Here is an 18,584-nt window from a genome sequence, read left to right as displayed (position 1 = left end):
TCACCGAAGTAACCAATAGGATATTAGAACACATTAAAACTATCGAACGTTATATGAAAGAATCTCACGCAAGGGAAGAGGAGTCCCGCGCAAGAGAAGAATTAAATTGTAATAATAGCGTAGAGATAGTGGAAAATGTAAAAATGGAAGAACAAGAAAGTGAAAAACCGACACATGAGTTAAACAACGAAAAAGGTGAGTCCGATAATGTTAAAATGCAAGAAGAGTCTAATTTTAAAGAAATTAATCTCTGGTCACCTACTTTCGAAAATCATTGTTTAGTAACCCCTCATGCCAAGTTTTTAAAAGAGTTAAACACTAGTGCTAAAATCAAAGAAATAGTGAGTGTTAAGTTAACTAGTGATCAAACTTCGCTAATAAAAGAAGATCCTTTTGAAATTAGCATTACACCGGTTCCATGTTTCTTTCAAAATTCATTTATTAGTAATATCACCATTGATAAAGATCTTTATGTTAACATAATGCCTAACTACATTTTTGAAAAATTAAGTATTAGTGATTTTTCTCCACTTCAAATACCCATTTTTCTATCCGATCGAAAAGTGATAAAATCAATCGGTGTAGTTAAAGACGTTTCGGTTCAAACAAATTAAATGGTAATCCCAACCGACTTTGTCATCCTCGATGACGCTCCTTTAGTCTTGGGAAAACCTTTTGTACAAACTCATCAAGCTTTGAAAAACCGGAAATTCAACAATCTACCTCTTCAGTTAGGGGCATTCAAAAGGAGCATAGACCTTGAGCGTTCAATGAAATATCCTTTTGGCAATAATGACCCCCTAATTGAAGATGAAGCTGAACCACTCGATACAACTCAAGAAGATGACCACTTTGTTGAAGAAGAGATCGCCATAGAACAAACCTTTAAGGTTCTTGATCTAGATGAGCCACAAAATAAGGTGTCTTCTAAAGACCCACCCATTGAGCTCAAAGAACTTCCTAAAAGTTTGGAATATGCTTTTCTAGACAGAGATGGTAGTTTACCTGTAATTATTTCTTCTAAATTAAGTAACATAGAAAAAGAGAAATTAGTTAATCTTCTTAAAAAACACAAAAACGCGATCGCTTGGAAGCTTGTAGATATTAAGGGAATAAGTCCTTCCATGTGCACGCACAAAATTTTAATGAATGATGACTACAAAACAGTAATTCAACCACAACGAAGAGTGAATCCTAATGTTCAAGAAGTGGTTAAAAATGAAGTCATCAAGCTACTTGACGCCGGACTAATCTACCCTATCTCCGATAGTCCGTGGGTAAGTCCCGTCCAAGTAGTCCCAAAGAAAGGAGGTATGACGGTAATAACTAATGAGAAAAATGAATTAATACCAACAAGAACCGTCACAGGATGGAGAGTTTGTATAGACTATAGACGATTAAATGAAGCAACAAGGAAAGACCACTTTCCTTTGCCTTTCATTGATCAAATGTTAGAACGACTATCCGGTCATAAATTTTATTGTTTCTTAGATGGTTTTTCAGGTTACTTTCAAATACCGATAGCACCAGAAGACCAAGAGAAAGCAACTTTCACATGCCCCTACGGAACTTTTGCATATCGACGCATGCCGTTCGGTCTATGTGATGCACCTGCAACATTCCAACGTTGTATGGTAGCGATTTTCCATGATATGATAGAAAAGACAATGGAAGTCTTCATGGACGACTTTTCTATCTTTGGAGACTCATATGACCAATGCCTCGATAATCTTGAACGAATGCTATCCCGATGTGAGGAAACTAACCTCGCCCTTAACTGGGAAAATGCCATTTCATGGTAACAGAGGGAATAGTACTCGGTCACAAAATCTCAAGCGAAGGAATGGAAGTCGATCGAGCAAAAATAGAAACTATTTCTCGATTACCTCCACCATCCTCCGTAAGAGCAATCAGAAGTTTCTTAGGGCATGCCGGATTTTATAGAAGATTTATCAAGGACTTTTCGAAAATTTCAAGACCTCTATCAAAATTACTTGAAAAAGATGCACCTTTCATCTTTGACAAGGAATGCAATCAAGCATTTCTAACCATCAAAGAAATGCTAGTCAATGCACCTATCATGATAGCCCCCGATTGGAAATTTCCTTTCGAAATCATGTGTGATGCAAGTGACTTTGCCGTTGGAGCAGTCTTGGGACAAAGAAAAGAAAAGCACTTCCACCCAATTTATTATGCTAGTAAAACGCTTAATGATGCACAAGAAAATTATACAACTACAGAAAAAGAATTACTAGCAGTGGTGTTTGCTTTTGATAAATTCCGTTCTTACCTTGTTCTTTCTAAAACTGTAGTCTATACAGACCATGCAGCTATCAGGTACCTCTTCAAGAAACAAGACGCAAAACCCCGTTTGATCAGATGGATTCTACTCCTCCAAGAATTCGACATCGAAATCAAGGACAAAAGAGGAGCAGAAAACACTGATGCAGATCATCTCTCACGCCTAGAAGACCCAGCTTTGGAAGCGACCAGGGACGAGCAAATCAACGAGAAATTTCCCACATAATCCTTGGAGATGATGGAGAGTAGACAAGAGCCATGGTATGCTGACTATGCTAATTATCTAGCTAGCGGTATAGTCACCAAAGGATGGCCGCATCATCAAAGAAAGAAATTCTTTGCTGATGTAAAGCATTACTTTTGGGAAGACCCTTATCTTTTCAAAATGTGTGCCGACCAGCTTATCCGAAGGTGTGTCCATGGTAATGAAGCACGAAGAATTCTCCGTCACTGTCATGAAGGTCCATACGGAGGACATCATGGTGCCGCGAGTACCGCACGAAAGGTATTTGATTCAGGATTTTATTGGCCAACCATTTACAAGGATGCACAAAACCTTGTAAAGACATGTGATGCTTGCCAAAGATCAGGTAATATTTCTTCCAAAAACGAAATGCCTCAGAATGGCATTCTCGTTTGTGAAATCTTTGATGTGTGGGGACTCGATTTCATGGGACCTTTCCCACCGTCAAAAGGAAACAAATATATACTTGTGGCAGTCGATTATTTGTCTAAATGGGCGGAGGCCGAAGCTCTTCCAACAAATGATGGAAGAGTAGTGGTAAAATTTCTGAAAAAATTATTTTCTCGTTTCGGGACACCAAAAGCTTTGATAAGTGATAAAGGTACTCATTTTTGCAATCATTAACTCGAAAAAATATTAACAAGGTATGGGGTCTATCACCGGGTCTCAACAGCGTATCACCCTCAAACAAATGGGCAAGCCGAAGTGACTAATCGAGGTTTAAAACGAATACTTGAAAAAACCGTAGGACTAAATAAAAAGGAATGGGCCGACAAATTAGACGATGCTTTATGGGCCTTTCGAACTGCTTATAAAACCACTATAGGCACGACCCCATATAAGCTCGTCTATGGAAAAAGTTGTCACTTGCCAGTAGAAATAGCTCACAGAGCCTACTGGGCAATAAAAAATGTGAACTTAGACTTAGAAACTGCCGGTAAAAATCGATTTTGTCAAATGAATGAATTAGACGAACTAAGAAACTATGCATATTCTAACTCCGAAATTTATAAAGAAAGAATGAAAAATTTACATGATAAATATATTAAGTCTAATGAATTTCGGGTAGGAGATCAAGTTCTATTGTTTAATTCACAACTTTGATTATTTCCTGGTAAACTAAAATCTAGGTGGTCATGACCTTTTTCCGTCACCCATGTTTTTCCTCACGGTGCAGTAGAAATTAAAGCTCGAAATGGGATACCATTTAAAGTCAATGGCCAACGGCTAAACCTCTACCGAAGATCCATTGAGGATGAGGAAGAGGAGATCTCGCTTCAAACGGTTAACGAATAAAATCAAACATCATACCCAACATGTTACGAACAGGCAAGTGTACATAAAAAACCGGTAAGTCTTCTAACCATTTTCGGAGAAAAGGGGCATGCACACGAGCACAAAAAAAAAATTAATTTTTGCTCGGCACGAGGCCGTGTCTGCTGGACACGGGGCCGTGTCGAGGCAACTGTCGGGATAAAACCCTCTTTTCATAACAGTTACCTCATTCCACATGCCCCGTTTTGCCGAAAACGCTCTGGTTCCAGGCGATTTTCCGCAGATTTTCGACATCACTACCACGTTTAACAACAGCAAGATGTCAAAGTTCACAAGGTTCAATGCAAGCGAACTCGATGCTAGGGCGCGATATGAGATACTCCAAACAAGACCCGAGGAGTACCCTAGGCGAGCATGTACGGACTTGTTAACCATGGTAAACCAGCTAGACCGATTCAACAACATCGTGACAGGGCCACTAGCAGTTGCATTGAACACTCGGCTTCGGTCGGTGCATCAATGCACAATGGAGTTTTACAGTACTTTTGCCTTCAATTCGAGGTGTGACCCGTTTGACAATGAAGGGGTCGCATTTCGGTGTGGCGGGACAAAGTACTCAATCTCCATGGCACAGTTTGGATCTATAATAGGACTATACGGTGAAGAGGAATCAGGAAATGAGGAAAACACTGGGGGATTACGAGACTTGGATGAAACCGAACGTCAAGCCGCATGGGCCCAAATCTGTGAAGGATTCTACAACCCTAGCAGCACCAAGAGTACCAAACTGAGGGACCCGCTATACCGCTACATTCATAGGCTCCTCACCTACTCGCTGAACCAGCGTCACGACAGTAGTGGCGTTGTAGGGTTGAAAGATTTGGTTGTCCTTCACTGCATCTACAACCGGAAGCCTCTCGATGTTCCATATCTCCTGTTACGAAACATGCATCTCAATTGCCTTGCTCGCGCTCCAACACCTATTCTCTTTGGGGGGTGGGTGTACCGTCTTTTCAAGCACTTCACGAACATTCCAAGGTCCTTTGAAAGAAGTCCATGGTCGGGACGAGTTGACTACCACATTTGCCGAGCCATAAACTTGCTTTATGAGGCGGAAGACAGGACGGTGAGCTTCCAAAGAACACAAGGCTATGCATGGAACCCACAGGACGCCCTATTTCTTCATGCACCACCTCAATACCAGTACCAACCCCATGGCGATCCGGGTCAATCCTCCTCACAAGGAAGCGGTTTTCCTAACTTTCAAAGTTTACATGATCTTTTGCAGGAAAACCTCATGTGTACCAGGAACACCTACAATCTCGCCAACAACACATACCACCAGGTCGGAGCTATTGAGCGCAACATCAACGACATACAAGATGATATCGGTAGCATCCGTGAGTATATGACGGGACATGGGGTAGAGGTGATGATAGCGATGAAGACATGGAGTAGGAGGAACGAGGAGCGGGTTGATGGTGAGCCCACAGGTTTAAGTACCCTTTTCTATCGAACAATTTATGGCCTGCGTGCCACTTGTTGAACAATTTACTTTCCTTGACTACTTTTTATTTCCGTTTTATTTTTCTTTTACTTTATGCTTGGAGACAATTAACTGTGGTAATGTAAGATGTTTTATGTTGCTTGGTGTGGTATTAAGTGATGAAACAGGTACAAATCAAGGGTTGGAGTGCTAAACCTTAGCACTTACAGGCCCAAAATGGAGAAACCGGGATACGAAACCTGTTTTTCAGGCTCACAGACTGTCCACACGGGGACGTGTCCAGCCAACACGCCCCCGTGTTCATCTCCCAGACCTGCTGTTTGGTTACTGACCTGCAATTATTTGCCAGACACGGGGCCGTGTCTAACCAACACGCCCCCATGTTCACCTTCTGTAAGTTTTCGTTACTGGCAGTTCACCACGGGGTCGTGTCCAGCGGACACGGGGCCGTGTCCAGACTGCCAGTAACATAAATCCTTGCTTTTTAACACCACATTACACATCCAATCAACCTAAAAATTTATTTTTGGGACACATTGAGGACAATGTGTAATTTAAGTGTGGGGGGGGGGAAGCTAAAACCTTGAAATTTTGCAAGTCCTAACAACAAGCCTTACACAAAACTCTATTGGAACCGCTAAACACCCCAAATTTTTTCAAAAATTTTCATTTTTTTACTTGTCTAAAGTTTAAGTTAGGAATCCCAAGATTAATAAGGTTGTATTTTTATAAATTTTACAACCGAAAGCGTCGTGATAACAAGAACCAACATAAGAAAATTATGAAACGGCATAACAAATCTAGTTAAAATTTGATTATATATACTTGATCACATAAAAAACCCATTCCCACAAAAGTGAGTTTTGAGCCTTTATTGAGCATACAAATTTACATCCTTAGATTAAATGCTCATTTTTCGTTTCTTGTGTGAATAGCCGCTTGGTTCTTACAACTCTAGAACTTGCCACGACGATTCATTCCCGGTCCTTACCAACTTAAACCCAAGTAAGTAAATGATGGAGGCATTAGGACTAACCATTTTTCTTTCTACACCATTATTTTTCAATTTTTTCCACCTACCCAAAAATCCCCCTAGTTAACCCCTTTGAGCCTAAACCTTTCGTTTCTTTACCCTAAACCCTTTTTACCCACCAAAAACCCTTTTTATTTTTTTCACCCTTTATTTTAGTAACAAGCTCGGTTTTTCGCAAGCTCGTTCTTTTAAGTGACTATGAAAAAAAAATGATGATGAAGTTAAAAACAAACAAAGCTATACAAACAAAAGCTTGTTTGGAGAAATACTTCAAAATAAAAAGTCACTAAAAACAAAGTGTTTTACGAAAAACCGACGCTTTTTACGCTTTTCGCCCTTTTACTAACCACTAACCCAACCACCCACCTTTAGCCCAAGCCTAACCCTTCACCCGAAAAAGTCTTCTTGATATTTATAAAGGTATAAAGTTAAAAAGGAGGAGGATTGATTGCTTGGCAAGCCTATGGTAGGCGTAAGTTCCATGCCGCTCTCGAGTGATTCACTAAAAATACACCTTCGGCCGAGTGTTAAGTGATTTCTCCCGTGAGGTATGTGAACTTGTATATAAATGAAATTTTAAAAAAGGCATGTTATGCCCAAATAAGTAATTTATCTTATGAAACGTTCTAAATAAATCACAACGAATAAGATTGTAAATAAATAAAAATAAAACCCAAAAAAAATCTTGGATTCCCGACACTCTACGACAAGCCAAAAAACCTTCTCTTCTACCCCATTCCATTTGGGAGTGTAAGCCACATTTAAAGAGTTTTGCTTGAGGACAAGCAAAAGTTCAAGTGTGGAGGTATTTGATGTGTGTAAAATGCAACATATAAATTACATCAAATAAGGCATAAAACTAACCCTTTTTAAGTACTAATGTTGGAAAAAGAGTGTTTTTGTCTTCCTTTTGTATTTTCAGGATGAAGGCCCACATTGCAACTTACGTCGGCAAATGTTTGACTTGTGTGAGAGTCAAGACAGAGTATCAGAAACCAGCGGGCCTACTTCAGCAACCCAAGATACCGCAATGGAAATGGGAAGAAATTTCCATGGATTTTGTTACAGGCCTACCCAGATCCCAGCGTGGGAATGATACTATTTGGGTGATCATAGATTGACTCACAAAGTCTGCACATTTCTTGGCTATCAAAGAAACGGATAAGATCTCTACATCAGCAGACATCTACTTGAAAGAAGTTGTTTCGAGGCACGGGGTGCCCACCTCTATTATTTCGGATCGGGATGCACGATTCACTTCAGAACTATGGCAAGCAATGCACAAAGCTTTTGGCTCTCGATTAGACATGAGCACAGCTTATCACCCTCAGACGGATGGGCAGTCTGAGCGCACGATCCAAACTCTAGAAGACATGCTTCAGGCGTGTGTTATCGATTTCGGCAACAGCTGGGAAAAACACCTCCCTTTAGTGGAATTTTCGTACAATAAAAGTTATCACACCAGCATTCAAGCCACTCCATTCGAGGCATTGTACGGACGTAAATGTCGGTCACCTCTCTGTTGGGCAGAGGTGGGGGATAGTCAAATCACAAGTCCAGAACTTGTAGTTGATGCTACTGAACGAATTGCACAGATACGACAACGCATGGCGGTGGCTCGTGACCGTCAGAAAGCTTACGCAAACAAACGCAGAAAACCGCTCGAGTTCCAAGTTGGGGATCGAGTGCTACTCAAAGTCTCACCCTAGAAGGGTGTGGTTCGTTTTGGTAAACGGGGCAAGCTCAATCCGCGGTATGTCGGACCGTTCGAGATCATAGAAAGAATAGGCAAAGTAGCCTATAGACTGAACCTACCAGCTGAACTCGGTGCAGTTCACAACGTATTCCATGTGTCGAATCTGAAGAAGTGTCTGTCAGATGAGACTCTCATAGTTCCTTTCAAGGAACTCACTATCGACGAGCGGTTGCAGTTCGTCGAGGAACCAGTTGAAATCAGGGACCGGGATGTTAAGGTCCTCAAACACAAGAGAATCCCTCTTGTTCGAGTTCGTTGGAACTCCCGTTGTGGCCCAGAGTACACCTGGGAACGCGAAGACCAGATGACAGAAAAGTACCCCCAGTTATTCGGAACCAATGCAACCACTACTGAGACTGAAGCTACTACTGCGGAATTTCGGGACGAAATTCCAAATCAACGGGGGGATGATGTGACACCCCAGGAAAACCAGTGAACAATACAGCTTACCTAGCTTCCTCAGTGAGTGCGTACCAAATTTCGGGACGAAAATTCTTTCAAGTTGGGGATAATGTGACAACTCGAATTTCCAAGATTTCTATTTCGCATTTATTGCACGTTTATTGATTGTTTAATTGTTTGCTTGCACAATTAGTTTGCTGTGAAGTTGTAACGTTTTTGATTCAGTTAAGTATATGTGTTGATTATGAAAAATTTGTCAAATGTATGAATGTGGTGGTGAAACTGTGAACTATTTTGAGATGGTGTGCTATTGCAAATTATGATACTTAGGGATGCATAGAGTAATTAGTGAAACTCTAATCATTGTTAACCCTAATCCCTTTCCACTAATCATTTTCACAAAAACCAAAGCACTGTACTCTCTAATCCTCTCTACAACCATCTTCTCATCATTCTTGGATTCACAAGTTCTTTTGCATCAAGTTTGATTACCAATCCATCTAGAATCATTCAAGGTAATTGTTTATTGATTAATGTAATACTTGTAAACCCTAAATGATTGTTGATTGTATCAATTCGTGATTCTTGTGATTCTTGAAAACCCTAGTTTTCCATATAATGTTCTGTGATTTTGATTTAAGTCTGATTATAATGATAATGACATTGAATGGTTGTTTAATCGATTTGTCTGGTGATTAAGAATACATGATTGATGTGATAATGGAATTGATGCTAGACAGGTTCAATATGATTAGGGTTCTCTTCGTCATGAAATGTGAAAAGCGTAACTGTTCTGATCTTGTTTTGATTCTGTGCAATGTTTGGAGTTCACGCATGATTGAAGTGTCTGAGTTTCGATTAAACTAGACATGGCCCGACTTTTAATCCTTGTATGCTAGGGTCCGAATTTGTTTTTAATCAAGTATGTCCGACCTTTAATGGATGCATGATGTCTGAGTTTATTATAGAGACACTATGTCCGAATTTATGTTAATGAACACTAAGGATCCGACTTTTGTATGTTGATAAGGTCCGAGCTTAGGTGGTGAGTAATGTCTGAGTTTTATAAGCTTTAGCACCTTGTCCGAGTTTTAAAAGTATGGCTGGTCCGAGTTCTTTGGAGGGAAACTTGGTCCGAATTTTAACCACATAGTCATGTGATCCGATCTTTAATAAAGTTTAAAGGGGGTCCGACCTTTTAAGCTCTGTAAGGGGACCGAGTTTTTGTGACAACCCACCTATGTCCGACCTTGTGATCCCACCCTCCTTGGTCCGAAGTTTAACCCCAAACCCCCATGGATCTGTCCGAATTTTAGAAGGGGATTAACCCCAACACTGATGTCCGAGTTTGAACAGGGGGAAACCCCCCCCCCCCCCCACACTTGTCTGACTTTTAAAAAGGGCAAGGCCCTGTTTATTCTGTGTTGGATGAATGTGAGACCATGAATTGTATGCTGGTTGACGATTGGATCTGTTAAGATATGAAAGTTAGTTTTCTAAGCCACTAACGCTGTTTAATATGCAATGTATGTTAAATATGATTAACTCTGATGCGCATGTGATCTAAGCAAAGTGTATTAATCCAGCTACGCGCGAATGTTATTGTTAGATTAAATTGAGAAAGTCTTGATGAGAAACAGGGATCGTATTAGTGTGATTAACTGATTGTATGATGCATGATATTGATTGTCGAACATACTCTGTGGTATCAATTGCATATGAAACGTTACGAACATGAACTGATCAAGTACACATGCATACTATAGGACTTGATTGATTAATTGCAAGCACATAGTTAAGCATACCGAGCAAACCAAGGTGAGTTCACACCCTTACTAAGGCATGGGATTCCCAGGGTTGGGAATGGGATTGAAGGAATATGGTTGAATAGATTCATACTGACACTACCACTAGACTACCATACCAGCGTCCTCGGTTATGCAGGACACATACGTAAACCTACGTATGCTTATACTACTTACTGTCCTTGGTTGTGCAGGACACATACGTAAACCTACGTATGCTTATACTACTTACTGACCTCGGTTGTGCAGGACACATACGTAAACCTACGTATGCTTATACTACTTACTGTCCACGGTTGTGCAGGACACATGCGTAAAGCTCACATATGCATATGCTTCTTACTGTCCTCGGTTGTGCAGGACCCCTACGTAAAATCTACGTATACTTATACTTACTACTATCCTCGGTTGTGAAGGATACTCACGTAAAACCTACGTGTATTTATACTTACTACTATCCTCGGTTGTGAAGGATACTTACGTAAACCTACGTAAAGCTTGTACGTACTACTGTTCTCGGTTGTGAAGAACACTTATGGTTACAAATAATCTAGTGGTTATACAACATGGGAAGCCCCCACCAATAGAACATACTATCGGCCCAGTAGAGCCACATGTTACAAACAAACTTACTATTACACATTTACTTTCTGTGAACTCGCTCAACTAGTTGTTGATCCTCTGTTACATGCCTTGCAGGTCGTTAGATATATGGAGCTTGCACAGGGAGGAGTAGGTCGTTGTGGAGCATGGATCGTGGATGCCATGTTAAAACATTTAACCATTTGAACTTATGTTACACATTGAGTTTTCATACTTATGCTTCCGTTACACTTTGAAACTATGATTATGTTTTGAACACCTATCGTGTTGAATGATTGGTTTACATTTATTTTACTTGATATTAATTACATGTTCAATATGATTGGTGGCTTGATCCTGGTCATGTCACGCTCCCAAGCGGTGGTATTCCGCAGGTGGATTTTGGGGGTGTGACAGATTGGTATTAGAGCCATTGGTTATAGAGAACTTGGTTTTAATATGGGGAAAAACGTTTTTATTAAAACCGGACTATAACCAGAACAGTGCTCTCAACGATCCACAACAACGCTTCGCTCCACGTGCAAGACTCAACATCCTAGGTAATAAGGTTTATGTTTATTGCCTACTTGCTAGAATTGCATAGAACTTTGCTCGTAGTATGCTTAGATTACATTGCTCACTATTTGTTATTGCATGAGAACACGTATGTGCTTACACTCTTCTGTCATCGCCCTATTCGCGAACCTCTCTCACTTACGTTACATTTGCTATGAAGATCATGGCCAGACATATCAACATGACTTAAGCCCAGTTGACGGCTCTCATTAACGAACAAGTTGCTGCGGCGTTTGCAGCCGCACAAGCAGGAGGTATAACCTGCAATTCCAAACCTATCCTAGGATGTTAGATCCTACTCTCGTGACCCAACTCTCGCGCTTAACCTTGACCTATCTTTCTCGCGCAACGGGTCAGAACGCACAGCAACCTGTCTGCACATTCAAGAACTTCATGGACTGTCGTCCAAGCACATTCAGTGGCACAGAAGGAGCAGTGGGACTACTCCATTGGTTTGAAAAGCTCGAGTCAGTATTCGTAATGTGTGAATGCCCTGAGGCTCGCCGGGTGAAGTACGCCACTGGCACTCTCGAAGGAATAGCGCTAACTTGGTGGAACGCGCAAGTACAGATCCTAGGGTTGGCAGCTGCTAACGCCACACCTTGGGAAGATTTCAAGGAACTGATCAAACGAGAATACTGCACACGCGATGACACCCACAAGTTGGAAGTGGAGCTTTATCATTTGAAGATGACGGGGTCAGAGATCGAAGCTTATACAAAACGGTCGGACGAACTGGCCATCTTGTGTCCAACCATGGTGGACCCTCCGATCAAGCGTATCGAATTGTACCTCAAGGGTCTAGCCTCAGAGATTCAACGTTATGTAACATCGGCCAACCTTGCTACTAACCAGGATGTCACTCATCTTGCTCATCGCCTCACAGATCAGGCAGTGGAACAGAACAAGCTACCTAGACGCATTGGTGCTACTACTACTACTTCTGCTATCCCCAGTGACAACAAGAGAAGGTGGGAGGGAACCTTCAGCAAGGGTTCAACTCCAGTTCAGTCTCAGGCATGGCAGCGAAAGATCGATGACTATCAGAGCACTGGTCAGCAATCTTCTGGTAGTCAAGGGTTGTAACCTCGTCTTAGTTGGTCAGACACTCTCCATCAACCTCATTCCCTAGTCTTGGGTAGTTTCGACATCGTCATTGGGATGGATTGGTTATCCCAACAGCAAACGGAGATCCTATGCAAAGAGCAAGATTGTTTGTATTCCCCATTCTGGTCAAGAACCTCTCGAAGTTCAAGGCGACAAGAGTGGTGATGTGGTTGGCATCATCTCTTTCTTGAAGGCTCAGAAATGTTTACGAAAGGGTCATACTGCCATTTTGGCACTTGTTACTGATGCATCGACGAAAGAGAAAAGGATAGAGGATATTCCAGTTGTACGCGAATTTCCTCAAGTGTTTCCTGAAGATTTACCAGGTCTACCGCCTCATCGCCAGGTCGAGTTTCAAGTTGAGTTAGCTCCAGGAGCAGTACCTATAGCTCGCGCACCGTATCGTTTAGCTCCAACTGAACTGGAAGAACTGTCAAAGCAACTGCAAGAGCTCTTGGATAAGGGCTTCATTCGTCCAAGCTCTTCGCCTTGGGGAGCTCCAGTACTATTCGTGAAAAAGAAGGATGGCACATTCAGGATGTGCATCGATTACCGCGAACTGAACAAAGTCACAGTGAAGAACCGTTATCCTCTTCCTCGTATTGACGACTTATTCGACCAGTTGCAAGGGTCGAGTTACTACTCCAAGATAGACTTAAGGTCAGGGTATCATCAGCTGAGAGTCCGGGATGAGGACGTCTCTAAAACCGCTTTCAGAACTCGCTACGGTCACTACGAGTCTCTTGTCATGCCGTTCGGGTTAATGAACGCGCCTGCCGTATTTATGGATCTTATGAACAGGGTGTGCAAACCCTACCTAGACAAATTTGTGATAGTGTTTATTGACGACATCCTGATCTACTCCAAGAGTCAGGAGGAGCACGAACAGCATCTACAACTTATTTTGGAACTCCTTCGAAAGGAACAGCTGTACGCTAAGTTTTTGAAATGTGACTTCTAGCTTCGTAAAGTCCACTTTCTAGGCCACGTAGTAAATAAGGACGAGATCCATATTGATCCATCCAAGGTAGATTCGATCAGGAACTGGCCTGCACCGCGTACACCAACAGAGATGCGCCAATTCTTGGGTTTGGCGGGGTACTACAGACGGTTCATCAAAGATTTCTCAAAGATCGCACAGCCGCTTACAATGCTGACACAGAAAGGTGTTACCTACCGTTGGGGAGATTCCCAGGAAACCGTTTTTCAGTACTTAAAGGATAGGCTTTGCAGCGCACCTATTCTCTCATTGTCAGAAGGCACGGATGATTTTGTGGTCTATTGTGACGCATCGATACAGGGGCTTGGTTGTGTATTGATGCAGCGTGATAAAGTTATTGCCTACGCTTCGCGGCAACTCAAGGTTCATGAACGGAACTACACGGCGCACGATTTAGAGCTAGGAGCTGTTGTTTTCGCGCTTAAGATATGGCGCTACTACCTGTACGGTACCAAGTGCACTATTTACACCGATCACAGGAGTCTCGAGCATATCTTCAAGCAGAAGGAATTGAACATGCGTCAACGAAGATGGGTCGAACTGCTTAATGATTACGAATGCGCTATCAAGTACCATCCAGGAAAAGCCAATGTTGTGGCTGACGCTCTCAGTCGAAAGGATACTTTACCTAGGCGTGTGCGAGCTTTGCAGCTCACTATCCAGTCCAGTCTTCCTGCACAGATACGTGATGCTCAGGTGGAAGCATTAAAGCCCGAAAACATCAAAGCTGAAGCCTTACGCGGCTCAAGGCAACGAATGGAACAAAAGGAAGACGACGCTTACTATGTAACAGGACGTATTTGGGTCCCACTGTATGGCGGTTTACGAGAACTTGTGATGGATGAAGCTCATAAGTCTCGCTACTCGGTACATCCAAGTTCGGATAAAATGTACCACGACATCAGAACAACCTATTGGTGGCCTAGTATGAAGGCCCACATTGCAACTTACGTCGGCAAATGTTTGACTTGTGCGAGAGTCAAGACAGAGTATCAGAAACCAGCGGGCCTACTTCAGCAACCCAAGATACCGCAATGGAAATGGGAAGAAATTTCCATGGATTTTGTTACAGGCCTACCCAGATCCCAGCGTGGGAATGATACTATTTGGGTGATCGTAGATCGACTCACAAAGTCTACACATTTCTTGGCTATCAAAGAAACGGATAAGTTCTCTACATCAGCAGACATCTACTTGAAAGAAGTTGTTTCGAGGCACGGGGTGCCCACCTCTATTATTTCGGATCGGGATGCACGATTCACTTCAGAACTATGGCAAGCAATGCACAAAGCTTTTTGTTCTCGATTAGACATGAGCACAGCTTATCACCCTCAGACGGATGGGCAGTCTGAGCGCACGATCCAAACTCTAGAAGACATGCTTCAGGCGTGTGTTATCGATTTCGGCAACAGCTGGGAAAAACACCTCCCTTTAGTGGAATTTTCGTACAATAACAGTTATCACACCAGCATTCAAGCCACTCCATTCGAGGCATTGTACGGACGTAAATGCCGGTCACCTCTCTGTTGGGCAGAGGTGGGGGATAGTCAAATCACAGGTCCAGAACTTGTAGTTAATGCTACTGAACGAATTGCACAGATACGACAACGCATGGCGGCGGCTCGTGACCGTCAGAAAGCTTACGCAAACAAACGCAGAAAACCGCTCGAGTTCCAAGTTGGGGATCGAGTGCTACTCAAAGTCTCACCCTAGAAGGGTGTGGTTCGTTTTGGTAAACGGGGCAAGCTCAATCCGCGGTATGTCGGACCGTTCGAGATCATAGAAAGAATAGGAAAAGTAGCCTATAGACTGAACCTACCAGCTGAACTCGGTGCAGTTCACAACGTATTCCATGTGTCGAATCTGAAGAAGTGTCTGTCAGATGAGACTCTCATAGTTCCTTTCAAGGAACTCACTATCGACGAGCGGTTGCAGTTCATCGAGGAACCAGTTGAAATCACGGACCGGGATGTTAAGGTCCTCAAACACAAGAGAATCCCTCTTGTTCGAGTTCGTTGGAACTCCCGTCGTGGCCCAGAGTACACCTGGGAACGCGAAGACCAGATGACAGAAAAGTACCCCCAGTTATTCGGAACCAATGCAACCACTACTGAGACTGAAGCTACTACTGCGGAATTTCGGGACGAAATTCCAAATCAACGGGGGGATGATGTGACACCCCAGGAAAACCAGTGAACAATACAGCTTACCTAGCTTCCTCAGTGAGTGCGTACCAAATTTCGGCACGAAATTTCTTTCAAGTTGGGGATAATGTGACAACTCGAATTTCCAAGATTTCTATTTCGCATTTATTGCACGTTTATTGATTGTTTAATTGTTTGCTTGCACAATAGTTTGCTGTGAAGTTGTAACGTTTTTGATTCAGTTAAGTATATGTGTTGATTATGAAAGATTTGTCAAATGTATGAATGTGGTGGTGAAACTGTGAACTATTTTGAGATGGTGTGCTATTGCAAATTATGATACTTAGGGATGCACAGAGTAATTAGTGAAACTCTAATCATTGTTAACCCTAATCCCTTTTCACTAATCATTTTCACAAAAACCAAAGCACTGTACTCTCTAATCCTCTCTACAACCATCTTCTCATCATTCTTGGATTCACAAGTTCTTTTGCATCAAGTTTTATTACCAATCCATCTAGAATCATTCAAGGTAATTGTTTATTGATTAATGTAATACTTGTAAACCCTAAATGATTGTTGATTGTATCAATTCGTGATTCTTGTGATTCTTGAAAACCCTAGTTTTCCATATAATGTTCTGTGATTTTGATTTGAGTCTGATTATAATGATAATGACATTGAATGGTTGTTTAATCGATTTGTCTGGTGATTAAGAATACATGATTGATGTGATAATGGAATTGATGCTAGACAGGTTCAATATGATTAGGGTTCTCTTCGTCATCAAATGTGAAAAGCGTAACTGTTCTGATCTTGTTTTGATTCTATGCAATGTTTGGAGTTCACGCATGATTGAAGTGTCTGAGTTTTGATTAAACTAGGCATGGCCCAACTTTTAATCCTTGTATGCTAGGGTCCGAATTTGTTTTAAATCAAGTATGTCCGACCTTTAATGGATGCATGATGTCTGAGTTTATTATAGAGACACTATGTCCGAATTTATGTTAATGAACACTAAGGATCCGACTTTTGTATGTTGATAAGGTCCGAGCTTAGGTGGTGAGTAATGTCCGAGTTTTATAAGCTTTAGCACCTTGTCCGAGTTTTAAAAGTATGGCTGGTCCGAGTTCTTTGGAGGGAAACTTGGTCCGAATTTTAACCACATAGTCATGTGATCCGATCTTTTATAAAGTTTAAAGGGGGTCCGACCTTTTAAGCTCTGTTAGGGGACCGAGTTTTTGTGACAACCCACCTATGTCCGACCTTGTGATCCCACCCTCCTTGGTCCGAAGTTTAACCCCAAACCCCCATGGATCTGTCCGAATTTTAGAAGGGGATTAACCCCAACACTGATGTCCGAGTTTGAACAGGGGGAAACCCCCCCCCCCACTTGTCTGACTTTTAAAAAGGGCAAGGCCCTGTTTATTCTGTGTAGGATGAATGTGAGACCATGAATTGTATGCTGGTTGACGATTGGATCTGTTAAGATATGAAAGTTAGTTTGCTAAGCCACTAACGCTGTTTAATATGCAATGTATGCTAAATATGATTAACTCTGATGCGCATGTGATCTAAGCAAAGTGTATTAATCCAGCTACGCGCGAATGTTATTGTTAGATTAAATTGAGAAAGTCTTGATGAGAAACAGGGATCGTATTAGTGTGATTAACTGATTGTATGATGCATGATATTGATTGTCGAACATACTCTGTGGTATTAATTGCATATGAAACGTTACGAACATGAACTGATCAAGTACACATGCATACTATAGGACTTGATTGATTAATTGCAAGCACATAGTTAAGCATACCGAGCAAACCAAGGTGAGTTCACACCCTTACTAAGGCATGGGATTCCCAGGGTTGGGAATGGGATTGAAGGAATATGGTTGAATAGATTCATACTGACACTACCACTAGACTACCATACCAGCGTCCTCGGTTGTGCAGGACACATACGTAAACCTACGTATGCTTATACTACTTACTGTCCTCGGTTGTGCAGGACACATACGTAAACCTACGTATGCTTATACTACTTACTGTCCTCGGTTGTGCAGGACACATACGTAAACCTACGTATGCTTATACTACTTACTGTCCACGGTTGTGCAGGACACATGCGTAAAGCTCACATATGCATATGCTTCTTACTGTCCTCGGTTGTGCAGGACCCCTACGTAAAATCTACGTATACTTATACTTACTACTATCCTCGGTTGTGAAGGATACTCACGTAAAACCTACGTGTATTTATACTTACTACTATCCTCGGTTGTGAAGGATACTTACGTAAACCTACGTAAAGCTTGTACGTACTACTGTTCTCGGTTGTGAAGAACACTTATGGTTACAAATAGTCTAGTGGTTATACAACATGTGAAGCCCCCACCAATAGAACATACTATCGGCCCAGTAGAGCCACATGTTACAAACAAACTTACTATTACACATTTACTTTCTGTGAACTCGCTCAACTAGTTGTTGATCCTCTGTTACATGCCTTGCAGGTCGTTAGATATATGGAGCTTGCACAGGGAGGAGTAGGTCGTTGTGGAGCATGGATCGTGGATGCCATGTTAAAACATTTAACCATTTGAACTTATGTTACACATTGAGTTTTCATACTTATGCTTCCGCTACACTTTGAAACTATGATTATGTTTTAAACACCTATCGTGTTGAATGATTGGTTTACATTTATTTTACTTGATATTAATTACATGTTCAATATGATTGGTGGCTTGATCCTGGTCATGTTACGCTCCCAAGCGGTGGTATTCCGCAGGTGGATTTTGGGGGTGTGACAGTAACAACTCTCAAGTTGTTTATGTCAAAGTATTTTCA

The sequence above is a fragment of the Helianthus annuus genome, chromosome 2 (assembly GCF_002127325.2).
Source record: "Helianthus annuus cultivar XRQ/B chromosome 2, HanXRQr2.0-SUNRISE, whole genome shotgun sequence".
Lineage (NCBI taxonomy): Eukaryota > Viridiplantae > Streptophyta > Magnoliopsida > Asterales > Asteraceae > Helianthus > Helianthus annuus.
Note: the sequence above shows the minus strand (reverse complement) of the source record.